The following is an 18,379-nucleotide window of genomic DNA, read 5'->3' on the forward strand; positions in this document are numbered from 1 at the left end:
CTTGGCAATGCTCCTTGTGGTCTCAAATTTAAAGCATTCGCTATTTGCCCCACTTGATTATCAAGAGCTCAGAGAGTCGCAACCTAACTCTAAATTATAGCATCATTCTTGGTCATATACTCCTCCAGCAAGGCTTCAATAGATGACGATGATGAAACTAATGCCTGACCTTACTGGACATTTTGCCTCAGCATAGGTTGAGTATAAACAAACGGTGCATTGATGGCATTTTGTCTTGTCTTATTGTTAAAATCCCCTGCATCTTAATAATTCCAACTAAAGTTTACATGTTAGTTCCACCCAGGATTATACGTGTTTGAATAGGGGCTATTGTTCCGGTTGAAATTATTCATATAGCACACAAATACTGGATTTGATGGGCATTCATCAAACACATGATCTTCACCACAATAAACACACAATAGTTCGACTGATTTTATCTCCTGGACTACAGTATGCCTTTTCATTGTTTTAATCATATTAGCCAAATAAGATACCTGGACTGTCAATAAAGTGATTATGTCTAGCTCCATAGTACCAACAGCTTTCTTACCCATTTCAACCCTTGTGGTAGGATATTGATAATCATTATTGGCAATCTTTTCTAAAATCTTATATGCTTCATTATAAGATTTATCCAACATAGTACCATTGGCAGAAGCATCAACTACCATCCTCGTATATGCATTCAACCTATTATAGAATATCTCCATTTGAGTCTAGTGTTGGAACCCATGCATCGGGCATTTTTGAATTAAGTCTTTAAATCGTTCCCAAACTTCATATAGTGTTTCATCCTTCAATTTCCAAAAAGATGTGATGTCATTTCTAAGCTTAGCATTCATGTTTGGGGGATTATACTGTAGCAAAAACATTTGATAAAGATCATTCCATGATTCCACTATTTCCAAAGGTAAAGCATTCAGTCATGCTCTCGCACGATCTCTTAAAGAATATGGAAATAGTTTAAGACGTAGAGCTTCTTCAGGAACACCATGTTGTCTAAACGAGTCACAAACCTCTAGAAAAATTCGTAAATGCAATCTTGGATCTTCAGTGGGTAGTCCACCAAACTGTTCTATTGTTTGCAACATCTGAAACATTACTAGTTTCAGCTCAAACTGTTGAGCCTATATTTATGGTCTGATTATCCCTAGATTCAGGTCATCCAAAATTGGCACAACATTCTCTTAGATTGGTTTATCTCAGTCATCTATCACCCCACGAAAATGAGGATTGGCACCTTGACCATTCAAATTATCATTCAGACCAGGTATCACCCTATGAACAGGAGGATTAACATCTTGACCATTCGGATTATCATTGAGGTTGGGATCATTCTCATTCCTAGCAATTTTTTGCAATATTTTCTGTCTTATTCGTAAAGTTCTTTTGATCTCTGGGTCAAAAGGATATTCTTCGTTAGCAGGAATGCCTCTTCTCATGCACTAATGGCAAACCTGTAGAAATTAAATTAAACTAAGTTAAATAAACTAATGAAATTAAGTAAAAGAACCAAACCAAATTACACCAAATTGCCGATCCTCGGCAACAACGCCAAAAACTTGTCATATGGGAATATAATATGTGAATTGTGCACGTATAAACGTTGAATTAAGTAATAAAGTGATAAGTGAGATCGTCTCCACAGGGATCGAATTAGGTATCGAATTAGGTATAGAAATGGTCAAGTTATCATAATGATTAAGATTATGGCAAAACCAAGTTAAGTAAGCAGTGATAAATTAAGATAATAAGGATAAGTGCAAAATGTATACTGACTAATATTGGAAAATGTTAGGGCAAAACAAGAGTAAAAATGAAATGGCAATAACTGGAATAATTACATGAATAAAGTACGAGCGAATAAATAAATAACTAAGAATGCTATGGCAAAGATACTACAGCAAATGATAGAAGGTCTACGATGTTGATTAGAAGGTTAGGATTACTAAGAATCTGTCCTTACTTTCAATAATGCCTCAGTAAATCATACTTAACCTACTGCTTAGAAGAGACCTAAACTAACTTGCTTCTTTCAAGAGAAAGGTCTAAAGTTACCTGGCCTGTGTCTATAGGCCTTAGCAAGGCACTCTGCAATTTTTTGCCTTCATTCTATACAAACATTGCTCTATGTCTAGAGTCTACTGCAAGTATTCGATTAAATACCCACTTGTATCATTAAATTTCAGTCCAACCAATCCATTCTTTTCAGAATTAGATTCAGTTTATATGCATACTGCATACTCATCTATGTCTAGAGAATGTACATATACATTTATGAAATAAAAGCAATTGAAAGAAATGGTAGATTAAATCAAATATATGCTTCAACCATTAAAGAAAATAAAAGTTTCATCATGTAATCCTAACCCTATGAGATTTAATTCATGGGTTGGCGATTAAAATTCAAGTTCAAAATAACATCCAACATTATCTTGATCAAATCAATTTACGGGAGAACAAAAATGGAAATAATGGAAGAACTTAAGAAAATGGTTGTTACCAAACCAATCCACAATCCAACAGTACAGTGTCCTATAGTGGCTGAGAGGGACTACCTTCAGCTTCTTCTTTCCATCTCTATACAGCCACTACCCTCTATTTTAGCCTTTGAATCTCCATATCCTTTAGGGTTTCCACCTTTGGCTTTTTATAAGCTTTTCTTCCTAGGATAGCTCCAACAACCCACGATATCCTCTCCTCTTTTTTAGGCAAATTTTTCTGGCACAAGCAGAGTTGGGTTAAGATTGGTATGTATTGAGTGTTGACTCAATCATCTCCCAGAATTGTCACGACATACAAGGTGGCAAACTGTCCAACCTTTTGCCCCAACAAAACTTCACTCATTTATTTCTTTCTCAACATCCTACACCTGCCAAACCACCAAACACAACCCTTTTAACACAATTAAAAGTATCTAACATGTAAACATAGTCCAAAGCTCTTAATACAAATGATAAAAATACTAAGGGAATGTCCCAACATGCCACTAAATATACCCAAATACAAGCAGTTCTAAAGATATGAAATATAACTCTTTTCAAGAGTTATCACCCACCAATTGAGATTGCACGTATCATGTCAATTGAGTAACATCTTTCCCTTATATTTTTAATTGCATATTAGGGATAATGTGCCGAATAAAGCGTAGGGGTGACTTGGGAAATTTTTTAATTTTTTGGTTATTTTCTTTTTTTTTCGTTTTTAGTTTTAATTTTTAATTGCATGTTTTCTCTGTGCTTGAGCTTGTAGAAATACAAGTGATTGGTTAGGAGCATATATCTAGGGTTTTTTTAAAAAAAATTATAAATCTAGCCTGAAATTAGATAATTTAGGTTGTTTATATTTAGACTAATTAGTTTAGTTTATTAGACTGTAAATAGGAAAAAGAGATTAAATATACAAAGTGATAAAGCTAGACACGACTAGGTAACTATATTTGCAGAAGTATAATATGTTCGAATTAAAAATAAAATACTCAGTAAAATCCATGGTTATTGAAATGATACAATGTGACTAATATAACCCTTAAAAAAAGTGCCTGAGAAAAATCTCGATCATATTGGCACAAACAAATAAAAAAATCGTAAGGGATTATCGGGGAAATATTATTGCATTAGAGATCAAAACATGGACAAAAATAAATCGAGTAGGAAAAAATATTTGAACTAACTATACCCTGCAAAAATAAATACTATATTCGTATATACATTTTGAGAGTGATTTATATTTAATTTTCTTAAACTTGTTTACTTTATAATTTATTGAATTAATTTGTTTAGGTGTAAATAACTTTCAATTGTTTAAATTTCTAGCTAGAGTTATATATATAAGCAAATCTTCCTAGTGTCAATGCTCCAATCCAACCTCATGTATCAAGCTAGCTCAAGTACATTTTCTTATTTTTGCAAGTTTATTTCCTGTTTTCAGTTTTAGTTTACTTATGGTTTTTATTTTGTTTTGTTTAGTTTGCTTGAAGACAAACAAAGAATTAAGTGTGAGGGTATCTAACTTGTCGTCAGATGTAGTAGTTAATTCAGGTCAATTCTGCACTTAAAGAGATTATTTTCTAGGCAACTGAGTATTTTATATTTTGTTTTCGGTAATTAGGCCGTAGGATTAAATATTAATAAAATAAGTATTTTTTAACACATTTTGTAAGTGCTGTGACACAATAGGCCGACACAAGTCATAGGTAGTACTAATTGGTTTAATTGAGTGTCTAGGATGGAAATATGAAGGCCCAATTAACGTGGAAGCAAAGGTTGAGTGATGCATAAGCTTCTTAGGATGTCAAAGGACAAAATGAAAGACACAAGGTAGAAATTGGGTGTCGTGTCACACCATGCAAAGGGTGTGGCACGACATAGGTTGACGTGCTCCCTAAGTTTATCAAGGTTATTTTCATCTGGGCAATCAACTTTATATGAAAGCCTAGGACATGCCGAAGACCTAATTTAGGCTGCCAACACATCTATAAATAAGACATTAGGGGTTTGATGTATCTAAGTCATCCTAGACGCCTTCAAAAACCCTAGTAGTTTAGCAGTAGAATTAGATTATTTTTCTTTCGGCTTTTCCTAACTCTTTTGTTTTTCCTCTTGAATTCAATTTTGATTCAAAATTTTATCTATTTAATTAAAGTATTTCAATTTACTTTTTGTTGCATTTGATTTATTTCTTTATTCAAATCAATTGATTTACTACTTCGTTCCCTATTTGATATTCAATCCACGATTTTTCAAATCTCTTTTCTTTCCCAAATAGATCATGTTCTTCACATGATTTATTCAATCGAGATAAAGATTATGAATAAAATGAGTGGCTAAATTCGTTATGGGAGATTAACAAGTGGATGGGGATGTGATTAATAGAGGATTTAGGGTTTCTCTAGTGGGATCAGTTGGTATGAATTACATGTGCTTAAACCACTAGGATTGACAACCCTAGGAAGTTATCATAGGCTAGACGAAGTCGAGAGATAAGTCAAACCAAGTAAATCATTGTTTATATTGATTGAGAAAGTGAGATTGGGAGATAAGCGAGTATCAACCAATCGATTAGCTAATTAGAGGCTGGGAGGTAATAATTGGTTAATCGATAGCTAATCCACCCTAAAACTCTAATCTAAAGTTGGTGACAAACCTTGAAATGAGTTTATCTTCCTTATTGGTTTATTGATTTTAAGTCCTTTTCTTTAATTTTCTTATTTATTTATTTTTCGTTATTTAATTTTATCACATCAATTTATTATATGGTTCATCATAATATATGAATTAATTAGTACTATTTAGACATATTATTGTTAAAAACATTTTCATAATTTATTTCATCCTTGTAACACCCCAAACCCGGCCCAGACGTTATGGCCAAATCTGGCATGTCATATTGAAGTGTTTTAGCGAAAACCTTGTTTTCATTAAAAACCCTTCCTTGAAAAAAATATGAAACCTTAATAAACTTATTAAACTCTCTTTTCAATCACAAAAACCTATTTATAACATATGATTTTATGAAAACCTATGGAAACCTGTCATTATGAAATTTAGTTGCGGAAACGTAGTATATAAAAAAAAACTAAGATTTAGAAAATCCATGTTCAACTTCTCATAATTACAACGCATAAAATAATAATCCAAATAATAACAAAAAGGAAGCCTTATTACATTTCGGTCCAAAAAGTACTTAATAAAATAAAGAACTTATATGCTTTTAAAAGAGAAACAAGTCCAAGTTGTCTTGCTAGATGGCCACCCAGAGTCCCTCCAAACATCGAACCTTCTACTGAGCATCACCTGAAAATAAAATAAAAGAGGGGGTGAGTTTTTGCAAACTCAGTGTGTACAACCTTCGACGAGTAACAATCATTCAATATTCACCACACATCAAACATGCAATGCAATGCAGTGCAATCCTATCCCAATAATCCATCCGCTACACACCAGCTCTGTCCTCCGATACACATCATGTAGGGATATAAATATCGACCCACCCAATCGATACACATCCATGGTAGCCCGGTTACGAACCACCTTCATTTATACATTGGGCTTAAAAGCCATCAGTGGATCCACGATTGTCAAGCAACCATATGATCCTCATATACTTCCTTCGATCCATATTTCCCAACCCATATGCAACCTAAGCATAATATCATATGTATGCAGCAAATATGCATGTCATATCCATAAAACTTACATTCAACACATAGGGGTATTTTGGTCATCTTCGCCCTTAGGGGCATTTCGGTAATTTTCCCATTATTACGGTTTTCACTTACCTTGGCCCGTTAACAAATCTCGTGAGCTAAGATGAATGAATACTATGCACTAGGTAGGATTCTGGAGAAGAGGAGGTGGGTCATTAAGATCGCTTAAGTACCAGGCTCTCCCTAGATCCAATCCTAGACATGCGTATACCCGTTGCCACACCTTAACCCTATGACTTGTCCACGGTCGCATTAAATTAATTAAGTTTTATGTAGTTATCATATACTAAGCCCAAAACCCCTACATACATGCGTATGGCCCACTAGGCTCAATCTCTTTGATATGGCCCATTAAGCCCATTCACATTTATGTGGCCCATTAGGCCCAAATCACATTCATATGGCCACTAGGCCCAAACCACATTTACAGTCATGCTCACATACAATTTTCCATCACATAGCATCAATTACCAATTTTTGCTTATTATGGGCCCAACAGCCTATTGGGCCAATTTAGCCCATTCCGGCCCGCTTGGCCAAATCACAACCTAAGTCCATGGAATCGCCCATGGGCCTCAGGCAACCTATCAGTTTCCCTCTTACGAGTGTTAGCGCACTCGCAAGACTATCGTAGCCAAACTTTCGGCTTTTCAGCATTTCGACTTTTTAGCATTTCGGGTTTTCAGGATTTGCCGATGTACTTGTGCATGCAGTGTATGTATACACCTGGTAAGCAAGCATGCTACGATTCCCTTAGTCACCAACCTACAAATGATATCACCCTTAATTAATCACATGCTTAATACATATTTTACCCAAAAACTGAAACCTCACCTTAACCTTACCTTGAACTCCAATTCCTAATAACTTCTCCTTAATCACGTACTTCCTAAATCTGCATTAATCTTACTAATTAAAACCAAATGCTAGGGGACTCACATCCAACATAATTCACCCCCTTATCTCACTTAAGACCATTCGGCCAACCTTAACCAAAAAGAGAGGAATACTTACCAAAATCGCAAAACACCTTAGGAGCAATTCGGTTGAGTGCTACAATCCGAGATCCAATACTAATTCCCTACCAGATTTGATTAGAAAGAGTGAGGGAAGGAAGTACTCGGTGTTAATAATACTAATTGAAAGAGATAAGGTACTTACACCAAAAGAGTAATCGGCCCAATAGAGATTCAGCTTTTCGGCTTTCAAACTAATATGGTGAATAAGGTTTATTTGGCACAAATTAGAGAAGAAGGGTAGAAGAAGGAATCGGCTAACCCAAAGGGTAAATCAAAAGAGATTTGAGGAGAGAAAGAATGGAAAAAGAATCAGCTAGCAAAGATGGAAAAGCCAATCATCACTTAAAGAAAGAAATGAAAAATTTGGCATTAGCCTAGGATCCCAAACTCAGCACATATTTATAGCCTCTAGCCAAACTGTCTGACCCTCAATTCCCAATTATGCTCCATCACTTCCCCCTTCTTATCTCCTCATTTTTCTCCCTGATAACTCCCCAATCTATTTCCTAAATTTTCTCTTCTAAACACTCCCCTTGGAGTCCATCTTCACGCTACTTCCAACCTTCTAGAAGGCTAAAATTAAACTCCTAAAAATACTAAGCTAGGATTCGAACCTCGGATCTCCTTGCTAGCCATTAACGCCACCTCCCTACACCCTAAGTGGTGTCACTTAGCCACTTCACCACAAGGCCTTTTTGATGCCATTTTCCCCTATTTTTATTTAAAAGCCCAACTACTCCCAACCCTGGTTCCTTTAATAATTAAATTAAAATTCCTCCGCCACAAAACTCGAACCCAGAACTTCTCCAACAAACCTAGACACTTCAAATTCCTTAACCCTTTAATGGCAACATGTCTTTTGTCATTTCCTTGCTCACTTAAAAATTTTATGAAACCCAAAGCCCAAATCTCAATTCATCTAGGCCCAAATTTTGGGGCGTTACAACTCTACCCCCTAAAAGAAATTTCGTCCTCGAAATTCCCAACTATCAGTACAACTGCATAACATAGACTATCACACTATGCTCCCGCTGCACACTCTAATTCCAAACTAAGTAAATAGCACATTATGGATAAAGTACGTACCAATATCCACCTCTAAAGCGTCTCCGCCCTCTGACGACGTGCTGCATGGACCAACGCTGGCTGTCTCGCCTCAGCATGACCAGCACCTTTGCCCGGTGCTCCACGGGCCAAACCATTTCCACCCTAGGCCTGACCATGGCCTCTAGGAGGCTGCTGACCACCCCTTGGTGGCTGAGCACCACCTTGACCCACTACTACCACTCGACCCAATATTCTAGGGTAATCCCTAATCCTATGCTCCATAGACCCACAAGCTAAACAAGTTCCCATTCTCTTCCAGCACTCGCTTCCATGGCTTCTCCCAAAATTAGCACAAGGTGGCGCCCTTAGATTAACAGTAGGGGGCCCTGCTCTAATTGGCCCATTACCTCTGGCCCTAGCCCTAGGCTTCTCTCCAACACCAGGAGTTTCAGCCTCCCTTTTATTCTTACCCCTTTCTTTTTCCTGATTCAGGCGCTCCGTGCGCTTTACCTCCTCCACTATCTTTTCTTTCTCTACCAACTCTGAGAAAACTCACTCACTTTGTGGAGCTATCAATACCCTGAAGCTATCTCTAAGTCCATCCTCAAACCTAACACAATGCTCATAGTTCGTTGCCACCATAACTCTTGCATACCTACTAAGGCGTAGAAATTCCACTTCATACTCCGCAACAGATTTGTTTCCCTAGGTCAAATTCAGGAACTCTTTCCTTCTAGCGTCCACATAACTCGCACCTACATATTTCCCCTGAAATGCCACCTTGAAGAACTCTCACGTGACCCGCTCAGGTTGGGTGCCCTCTTTCACTGTTAACCACCACTAGTAAGCTTCTTCCCTAAGTAGTGACACTGCCCCTTTCAGCTTTTGTTCAAGTGAACAGTCCAAGTCCTCCATTATCCTTTCCGTGGCCTCCAACCAGTATTCAGCCACATTATGAGCCACACCAGCCACGCCTTTAAAGATCTCAGCTGCACGAAGTCGCTTCGGAATGGACCCCTGATTCCCCGTGCCATTATTGGGTCCAGCGACCCTTTCCAAAATCCTTAGCATTACCTGTGACAATGCATCCTCCTCCGCAGCCCAATTATACGGTCCATTCCCAACCACAAGTGAGGCCGGAGCCTCTTCTACTCCAACATCGGGCATATGGCCTGATGCTGACGATTCAGTCCTAACACTTCCGCGGCCTCGGCCACGGCCCCTTGCACCTCTTCTAGCCCTCATCGTTGATTTGTGTATTATCTGCATTAGAAATTTTATGAAGTTTTAGTTAGTTTAATAATTAAACTGATGTTTTATGAAAATATTTAAAGAGAAGATTATTTTCGAAAATCCTCTACAGTTTCAAGATCTTACAGGCTTCGGTTCCACTCTACAACATCATCTAAAGTAGCCCTCTAACTATCTATTGTATAACAATTTAAACAAGCTTAGGAATAGAAGAACTTAATTGGCTCGACGTCGGAGACTCGGTGTGCCACTCACCAAGATTTTTTTCCAAAACGGTTTCATCCAAGATTTTTTTAAGACACAAAAACCAAGTAATAAGGCCCACTTCACAGCCCGAATTTTGTAACTTGGGCTCTGATACCACTAAATATAACACCCCAAATCCGGCCAAGACGTTATGGCCAAATTTGGCGTGTCACATTGAAGTGTTTTAGCGCAAACTTTGTTTTCATTAAAAACCCTTTCTTGAAAAAAATACGAAACCTTAATAAACTTATTAAACTCTCTTTTCAATCACAAAAACCTATTTATAACATATGATTTTATGAAAACCTATGGAAACCTGTCATTTTGAAATTTAGTTTCGGAAACGTAGTATATATATAAAAAAACTAAGGTTTAGAAAATCCATGTTCAACTTCTCGTAATTACAATGCATAAAATAATAATCCAAATAATATCAAAAAAGAAGCCTTATTACATTCCGGTCCAAAAAGTACTTAATAAAATAAAGAACTTATATGCTTTTAAAAGAGAAACAAGTCCAAGTTGTCTTGCTAGCTCGCCACCCAGAGTCCCTCCAAACATCGAACCTTCTACTGAGCATCACATGAAAATAAAATAAAATAGGGGGTGAGTTTTCGCAAACTCAGTGTGTACAACCCTCGACGAGTAACAATCATTCAATATTCACCACACATCGAACATGCAATGCAATGCAGTGCAATTCCATCCCAATAATCCATCCGCTACACACCAGCTCCGTCCCCTGATACACATCATGTGAGGATATAAATATCGACCCACCCAACCAATACACATCCATAGTAGCCCGGTTGCGGAACCACTTTCATTTATACATTGGGCTTAAAAACCGTCGGTGGATCCACGATTGTCAAGCAACCATGCGATCCTCATATACTTCCTCCGATCCATATTTCCCAACCCATATGCAACCTAAGCAGAATATCATATGTATGCAGCAGATATGCATGTCTTATCCATAAAACTTACATTCAACACATAGAGGTATTTTGGTCATCTTCGCCCTTAGGGGCATTTCTGTAATTTTCCCATTATTATGGTTTTCACTTACCTTGGCCCGTTAACAAATTCCGTGAGCTAAGATGAATGAATACTATACACCAGGTAGGATTCTGGAGAAGAGGAGGTAGGTCATTAAGACCGCTTAAGTACCAGACTCTCCCTAGATCCAATCCTAGACATGCTTATACCCGTTGTCACACCTTAACCCTATGACTTGTTCACAGTCGCATTAAATTAATTAAGTTTTAAGTAGTTATCATATACTAAGCCCAAAACCCCTACATACATGCGTATGGCCCATTAGGCCCAATCTCTTTCATATGGCCCATTAGGCCCATTCACATTTATGTGGCCCATTAGGCCCAAATCACATTCATATAGCCACTGGGCCCAAATCACATTTACAGTCATGCTCACGTACAATTTTCCATCACATAGCATCAATTATCAATTTTTGCTTATTATGGGCCCAACAGCCCACCGGGCCCATTTAGCCTATTTCGGCCCGTTTGGCCAAATCACAACCCAAGTCCATGGAATTTCTCATGGGCCTCAAGAAACCTATCAGTTTCCCCTTTATGAGTGTTCACGCACTCGCAAGACTATCATAGCCAAACTTTCGGCTTTTCGGCATTTTGACTTTCGGCATTTTGACTTTTCAGGATTTGCCGATCTACTTGTGTGTGTAGTGTATGTACACACCTGGTAAGCAAGCGTGCTGCGATTCTCTTAGTCACCAACCTATAAACGATATCACCCTCAATTAATCGTATGCTTAATACATATTTTACCCAAAAACTGAAACCTCACCTTAACCTTACCTTGAACTCCAATCCCTAATAGCTTCCCCTTGATCACGTACTTCCTAGATCTGCATTAATCTTACTCATTAAAACCAAATACTAAGGGACTCACATCCAACATAATTCACCCCCTTATCTCACTTAAGACCATTCGGCTAACATTAACCAAAAAGAGAGGAATACTTACCAAAACCGCAAAACACCTTAGGAGCAATTCAGCTGAGTGCTACAATTCGAGATCCAATACTAATTCCCTACCAGAGTTGATTAGAAAGAGTGAGGAAGGAAAGTACTCGGTATTAACAATACTAACAGAAAGAGATAAGGTACTTACACTAAAAGAGTAATCGGCCCAAGGGAGATTCGACTTTTTAGCTTTCAAACTAATATGGTGAATAAGGTTTATTTGGCACAAATTAGAGAAGAAGGGTAGAAGAAGGAATCAACTAACCCAAAGGGTAAATCAAAAGAGATCTAAGAAGAGAAAGAATGGTAAAAGAATCAGCTAGTAAAGATGGAAAAGCCATTCAGCACTTAAAGAAAGAAATGAAAATTTTGGCATTAGCCTAGGATCCCAAACTCAGCACATATTTATAGCCTGTAGCCAAACTGCTTGACCCTCAATTCCCAATTCAAATCCATCACTTCCCCCTTCTTATCTCTTTATTTTCTCCCTGATAACTCCCCAATTTATTTCCTAAATTTTCTCTTCTAAACACTCCCCTTGGAGTCTATCTTCACGCCACTTCCAACCTTCTAGAAGGCCAAAATTAAACTCCTAAAAATACTAAGCTAGGATTCGAACCTCGGATCTCCTTACTGGCCACTAACGCCACCTCCCTACACCTTAAGTGGCGTCATTTAGCCACTTCACCACAAGGCCTTTTTTATGCCATTTTCCCCTGTTTTTATTTAAAAGTGCAACTACTTCCAACCCTGGTTCCTTTAATGATTAAATTAAAATTCCTCTGCCACAAAACTCGAACCCAGAAATTCTCCAACAAACCTAGACACTTCAAATTCCTTAAACCCTTAAACCCAACATGTCTTTTGTCATTTCCTTGCTCACTTAAAATTTTTATGAAACCCAAAGCCCAAAGCCCAATTCATCTAGGCCCAAATTTTGGGGTGTTACAATCCTCCATTGGGTATGACCCTCGGAATACTTCGAAAGTATTTCGTTGTACTAAACTATATTACAATTTGATATGTGCACTTGCGGACACCGTCGTTTTAATTCTTATATATTTTTGGTTTGATCTTTAACTATAAAAGGTAACACATTTATAAGCGGTTAGGAGCAAACTATTTACTTTGGAATTTTTCAGTGATGCATTGGGTGCCGAATTGGTATCTTGTGTAATGACCCGAATTTTTTACAGTTATTGAAAAAGTGTATTTTCGAGTCTCCGTTTATGAAAAATGGGTTCGTAAATATTTATTAAAAATATTTACGAAGTTACTTGAGTGGTTAATTAGAGTTTAATTAAGTGAATTAGCTTAAATTAAGGACAATTGGATAAAAGGATTAAATTGAATATAGTGTGAAAGTTTAATTATAGAATAAAGAAAATTAAAGGGATTAAATAAGTAAATAAGCCAAAGTGAATGCCAAGTGTGTGATAAAAATAAAATGCATGTGTAATAAATATTATACATACATTTGTAATACATGTATGTATTTACTTATTATTTAAGTAAATATTATTATATTAATATTATTTTATATTGATTAAATAAATAAATAAAATTATGACAAGTGTATGGTGATAAATGAATACATATGTATTAATAAATATACACCTGTATAAATAATAAATATTATAATAGTTTAATAATAAAACAAAGAAACAAAAGAAATAAAGAAAGAAAAAGAACATGAAACGAAACAAAGAAGAACATGGGAGACAGAAAAGAAAGAAAGAAAGAAAGGGAGAAAAGGGAAAATTAAGGTTTTGAAGCTTTAAACTTTAATAGGTAAGCCAATCAAGCCCTTTTTGCTTAATTTTGATGTTTTAGAAGCTTTGGAATAAGGTTTTGATGAAATTAAGTTGATATTTTGAAAGATATTAGATTTCTAGATATGGTTCATGTTGAATAAAATGATGAATTAGGGATTAAATTGATAGAATTTCAAGTTAGAAGTGAAATAAGAATTGAATTGTAAAGTAAATTATAAGTTCTGACTGGTAGGGATTAAATTGAAAGAATTTTGAAATTATGGTCCTATGGTGAAATTAGAGAGTTGAAATAAGTCTAAAGTGGAAATTGAATGAAAATATTGAGCTAAATGTAAAGAATAAAAGTTAGTCTCGATTTAGGGACTAAATTGGAATTAAGGCAAAAGTTGGATAGAAATTGAAATATTCAATATAAAAATTGATTGGTAGTGTATTGATAATATTTAATTGATTTTCGTAGCTAGCGTTGTACCGGAAAATCTCGACTAGGCAAGGAAAAGACAAAGCCGACGAAAAATAGCTTGGAAATTACGGTTTGTATTTCTATAATCCGAACTTAATACTTAATTGTTGAATTTATTACTTGATAAGTATAGTAAGTATTTAAAGGTAAATATTTGAATAGGAATAAATATTGATTGGAATTAAAGAGTAATTTTTTATTAATTGTTATATTTTGAATGAATGTTATGGTAAATAATTAAAGTGTGAATTATTGGTATTATGTTTATTATTGAAATGAATTGATTTGAAAATGTGGTGAAATAATTATGAGTAAGTGTTTATTGTGGAATTTGATTATATATTAATGAAAAGTAAATTGAATTATATTGAATTGTATTGATTTATTAAATTATGTGATTAATTGAAATATATACATATTGATTGAAAATCGAAAATTGGTTAAATATCCTATTAACAGTATCGGGCTAAGCCGGATATAATTGGCATGTCATAGGATTGGAAGTGTTCAGGGATATTCCAACTTTGTGTCGATGAGACACTATAAGTGTCGCCTTACTGTTATTGTTCCGGATTTGTTCCAAAGAGGTACTCCATACCTTACTGTTACTGTTACTGTTCCGGATTCATTCCAATGAGGTACTCTGTGTACCGTACTGCTACTATTACTGTTATCGTTACTAACACGGTGTATTCCGGCTTCAGCTAATGAAACATTGTGTGCTATCCTGGTGTGTGGGTTGGATTTGCGTATTCGTCCAGGTCTGAGTCATGTTAATAGGGGTAAATAAAGGTACTAAAAATTAACTGCCATTGAATAATCGACTGTTACTGAATAACTAACTACTACTGAATAATTGACTGATATTGAATAAACGACCGTTATTGAATAACTGATTATTACTAATGACTGACTGATACTGAACAATAAAGATCAATTGATTGTTACTGAATGATGATGATAAATTGATTGATACTGAAAAATATTGACTGATACTAAGCTTGGATTATATTAGATTACTGAATGAAATGTGATAGTTGAATTTTGTTATTGAAAATTTAATAGTGAATAAGAAGTATAAGTGTAACACCCCGTACCCGAGACCGTTGCCGGAGTCAGACACGAGGGGTTTGCGGACTTAACTCACTTATTTGCACAGTCCATTTTAAATTTCCAGAGCTGGCTAACTGCGTCACTGTCACCTTAAAAATCATATCTCGAGTTCCAAAACTCGAAAACCAGTTCCGTAAATATTTCCTAAAACTAGACTCATATATCCATCTACAAATTTTTTCTAGAATTTTTGGTCAAGCCAATTAGTACAGTTTATTAGTTAAAGTCTCCCCTGTTTCAGGGTTCAACTACACTGACCTTCATGCATTACGACTTGGATATCTCCCTGTACAGGGCTTAAATACTGATACCGTTTGTTTCTATAGAAACTAGACTCAAAAAGGAATCTATACATATATGGCATGACTTCTAAATGTCTCTGGTTAATTTATAATGAATTTCCAAAGTCGGAACAGGGAATCCAGAAACCGTTCTGGCCCTATTTCGCGAAAACCTAAATATCTCTTAACATACAACTCATATGATCGTTTCGTTTCTTCCATGTGAAAGTAGATTCATCAAGGTTTGATTACATAATTTATTCACTATTTAATTCCATTCCTACTATTTTTAGTGATTTTTCAAATCTACATCACTGCTGCTATCAGCATCTGCCTTTAAGGTAGACTTTACCTATTTCATAGTTTCCATGATTCAACTAGCCCTTTTGCATATATAGCCCAAAAATATAATCATGATGAACCATTCTAATGGCTAATCGTTGCCAAACATTTCCATGCCTCTTAATGAACATATACATTCAAGATGATTATAACATTGTGCTCAAAATATATATAAGCCATTTTCGCATGGCTATCCAAATATATACAACACCAAAGTACTTGACTAATAACAAAAAAAAAAAAAAAGGGGTGTCCTATACATGCCATTTCAAAGTTCTACCAAAAGTGTACCAAAAAGGAGCTTTGATAGTGTGGGTGACTTCGACTTCAAAAATCCCGAGTCTGATAGCTGAAGAACCAAAATCTATAAAACAGAGATTTACAGAAGCGGAGTAAGCATTTAGTGCTTAGTAAGTTTTGAGTCATAAAATTTGACACAACTAAAAAGTAGCATTCATATGGCTAAATGGATAATTTGACATGCACAAATTCTCAATATCATACTTACTTCACATTACCAACCCTTATATTCATACACAAAAGATCAACATAGCCAAAGGCCGGTAGCTCATTTATCGATTGAGCGAATACTTATTTGTAAGGGATCAACTAATTCAAAGCACATACGAAACATACCTCATCACTGGGATTTTACGAGCGTATTAATTGAAACTATTACAGCAAGGTCACTCATTCCCAAGCCAAGTACCTTCGGGATTTAACCGGATATAGCTACTCGCTCGAATGCCTTCGGGACATAGCCCGGATATAGTAACTCGCACGAATGCCTTCGGGACTTAGCCCGGATATAGTAACTCGCACGAATGCCTTCGGGACTTAGCCCGGAACTAGTCACTAGCACAAATGCCTTCGGGACTTAGCCCGGTTATCATCCAAATATTCATGCACATATCAACAAATCATGACACATTTATATTCCATTTTCATAATCAGAGTTCAAACACAAGTCACGTATTAAGCAATCCCATTTTCAGCTCACTAGCCACATACAAACAGCATGGTTTAGTTTGCTTTATGACACGATCTCTATATACATACGGCTACCCGTCACACGTATAGACAAATTAACTCAACATAAAATTCAAGTAGAATCATCATATCACCGTATATTTGTTACGCTCATACGTCATGACTTAATCAAATCGTAAACTAAGTCTCGTTACTCGAAAACTTACCTCGGATGTTGTCGAACGATTTCGATGGCTATTCGACCACTTTTTCCTTCCCTTTATCGGATTTAGATCCCCTTTGCTCTTGAGCTTAATTTAAACAAATAAATTCATTTAATTATTTTTCACTTGGGCAATTCCATTCAATACATGTATGTCATACAATTTAAGTACAATGACCTTGCTCAATACTATTTAAACATCATGCATTACCGAATTTCATCAACACCATCTAACTTCATATAGAAACACATATCGTCCTAGGTCGGTACACAAGTCAAATGCATCATTTAAATTGTCAAAGTCCACAATTTAGTCATATTTCTCTATCATAGTTTCTTCACTTAAACCAAATTAGCAAGCCCATATAGTCCTTGGCCGAATGCTATTTAACCCAAGTCATCAAGAATTTCATTATTTAACACCTTAGATATCCATAGCTAAATAGGTTATTTGTACATACATATATATACATAAGTGCATAGATACTATGTTACTAACAATTATTTCCTTGCTTAGCAGCCGAACCAATATACACATTACTTCATATCTACCCGTCACGTTTTCTCTACTTAAACTGAATAAACTTGCACATAAGGTCCTTGGCGAACCTCACTAAAACAAGTCAACAAAAATCTTAGTATTTATCTTGTGTATAACCTTATTTACCTTCCAAAATCACAAAACATCAAACTCTTAATGTTTATGTACAAGGCGAATCTTAACATGATCCAACCTCCAACTCATTCCTTTCAACAACCAAAACCGAATGTTCAAGCCATCACCGAGATTTCAAATTTTGCCATGGTTTGTGTAAGAAATTAGCTAATTAACTAGAAACAAGTTTAAAACTTAAGAATTTAACACAACATACTAACCTCCCTTAAGCTCAAGGTGACCGAAACCTCTCTTCTTCCTCCTTTCAAACCGCCAAGAAGAACCAAAGGATGAAGCCTTTCCTTTTCTTTTTTTTTCTAGTTTCACAAAATGGGGAACAACCACACACTTTTTTTTCTTTGTTTTCATCATATTCCCTTTCATTATTTTATTCCCATGCTCCTTATTTTATCATACCTCCCATGAAACACTAACTTAACATGTTCATGACATGTTTTTGCCCATCACACTTGGTCCACCATACTTGTCATGGCTTACCACTACTAATTGGGGGAAATTGACATGCAAGTCCCCTTTTTATTTCATGCACTAATAGATCCTTATGTTTTGACCTATCACATTTCAAAATTTTCTCACATAAGTCCTATTTACTAAAATTCACCTACAATTAAACAAAATTCAAATATGAAATTTTTTCACACATGCATATATACATATAATAAGCATCAAATATGACAGCTAATTATTTTTATGACTCGGTTTTGTGGCCCCGAAACCACTTCCCGACTAGGGTCACATTAGGGCTGTCACAATA

General features: G+C 35.9%; 1 non-coding gene across 1 annotated transcript; it reads left to right on the forward strand.

Annotated features, from left to right (window-relative positions):
* The first annotated feature begins 729 nt into the window (after nt 1-729).
* On the forward strand, nt 730-836 carry LOC128284768 (small nucleolar RNA R71). The gene has a single exon (XR_008275190.1). It is a non-coding gene; the product is annotated as a small nucleolar RNA R71 (small nucleolar RNA).
* The last annotated feature ends 17,543 nt before the right edge of the window (nt 837-18,379 follow it).

The sequence above is a fragment of the Gossypium arboreum genome, chromosome 11, assembly GCF_025698485.1.
Source record: "Gossypium arboreum isolate Shixiya-1 chromosome 11, ASM2569848v2, whole genome shotgun sequence".
Taxonomy (NCBI): Eukaryota; Viridiplantae; Streptophyta; class Magnoliopsida; order Malvales; family Malvaceae; genus Gossypium; species Gossypium arboreum.